This window comes from Wasmannia auropunctata, unplaced genomic scaffold (genome assembly GCF_000956235.1).
Source record: "Wasmannia auropunctata unplaced genomic scaffold, wasmannia.A_1.0 LD335995.1, whole genome shotgun sequence".
Taxonomy (NCBI): Eukaryota; Metazoa; Arthropoda; class Insecta; order Hymenoptera; family Formicidae; genus Wasmannia; species Wasmannia auropunctata.
The window spans coordinates 143,104-145,073 of NW_012026895.1; the positions used below are offsets into that span (position 1 = coordinate 143,104).

Consider the following 1,970-nt stretch of genomic DNA (forward strand, 5'->3'; position numbering starts at 1 on the left):
ATATATATATATATATTCTGTAAAAAAAGAAAAAATATATATATATGTGTAGGTATATATAAAATTTGCTTCAGTATTTCTTTATTTCTTAGCAACGCGTTATTCCGCAATACAAATAGTTATGTATGTGTGAATCCCTTAGAGAACTAAAAATTACTTCGGCACGAATGATGCGCAGTAAAACCGGATACGAACGCCAGATACTCGCTAATATATCCCTTTCGATTGCGGAAAACCGGCGTTCTCAATCGGCTAAAAGAAAGAAAAGATTGTGAAAAGAAGCGCTGTTGTAAAATGATAATCGATTTATGAGGGCGGTGCTTTTTGCTTTTCCCTTCTCTAAAATTTTAAGGGTCCTAGATTAGTCTAAGGAAAACACAAAATCTTGCGCGTGCAATTAAGTATCTGTGACGTGACGATAATAAAAGCACCTGCGTTCTTTTTAAGCAAAAAATTCAAGAACCATTATAAAATTTTTTCTCTAAATATTCTTTTTTTCTTATTTTTTTTTTAAATTTTATTGTGTTTTCTATTTTATTGCATTTTTAAATGAAATTCAATTTAATTTTATGATATACAATCATTGAGAACATAATAGATTCGTAATGCATTATTTATTTATAAAATTAAATATCAATCAGTATAGGCCTATTAGATTATAAATCTATCAAATAGTTTAAAAAAATGGGGTAGTAGGCCAAGCTGGATGACAGTGATAGTTCTATAACATTATGTATTTTATTATAACATTAAAGTATGCAATAACAGCGCAAATGTTTCAATCCTTGACTAGCCCATTTTTTTAAATTATTTGATAGATTTATTTATAAATTAATAAAGACACGTGGACATAATTTATGAAATTACTAATAAGCTTTTCTTGAAATAGAATTTCTTAAATTAAATCCAAATGTGAAGGTTTTAAAAAAGAAAATGGGTTATACGTGAGGAAAAATTAGGGAAAGGAATTGCAACGCGCTTCCGCTCTATTTATCTTCGTCCGTTTATTCTCAGACCGGATCTAAGCGACATCGACGCCATCGATATATATTGGACCTTTTATTGTTCCAGTTCGATCTTCGTGGGAGGCTGCGCAGCGCGTAAAGATAAACATCCATACGCAAGAATAACATCTTCCAGATCCCTCTAATCACAACACTCCGAGGATACCCCGTACATAAGCGAGGAACACGGGTAAGAAAACACTTTTGATAGAGCCATCGGAAAAATGAGAGAGCGACCTGGCAATTCATCAAGGGAGATCATTATTCACTGAAACAGAGAAAACTAGATCGCGCATGTAACAATGCGGTGAATAATTCATAACTTTTGGAAAAATAAAAAAAGAGCTGTGTGCATTATTCGAAAATTAAATAGTTTTTTTGGTACGAATCTAATAAGAATGAATTAAATATGATTTTCACGGAATACCTTATATTACAATAATTAAATATTGTTAATAAAAAAGAATAAGAAGAACGAACAGCAAAAACTATTTTAACAAAATGAACAATGTATCGAAAATAATGATCATACGAAAAAAATTATCAAATGTAGCATTTTTAGCGTTAATAAAATTATTTAATTTTATCAATATTATATTTAATAATCATAAGGTTCTCATGAACAATTGAGCTAATTGAATTGTTTTATAAATATGTAATTTTATTCAGATTATTTTGATACATTCCACGCTGTTCTACAACGCTTCGCAATATAATCGAAAATAGAACAACTTGAGCTACGCTCGATTCTAATGGCACTTCGAGTTCGCTAGAGAGGATAATGTTACATCGTATACGCGTTACATAGTACTGCGAATGTTTTAATGATTAATATATCGATTAATAATCTCATTCAGGACATTCAGGAAACCCCTTTCTTGTATTACGAATAAATAGATAATACGATCGAGATTTACATGAAATTTTATCAAAAATTATCAACAAATTTACTCTCTAAATCATTTT

General features: G+C 30.0%; 1 long non-coding RNA gene across 3 annotated transcripts in view; it reads left to right on the forward strand.

The window, feature by feature from the left end:
* The window catches only part of LOC105453752, a 64,722-nt gene extending 63,353 nt beyond the window's left edge, over nucleotides 1-1,369 (forward strand). For all 3 annotated transcript variants that reach the window (XR_974913.1, XR_974912.1, XR_974914.1), the window contains exon 4: nucleotides 1,072-1,369. This is a non-coding gene — a long non-coding RNA (uncharacterized LOC105453752). The remainder of the gene's footprint in view (nucleotides 1-1,071) is intronic.
* The last annotated feature ends 601 nt before the right edge of the window (nucleotides 1,370-1,970 follow it).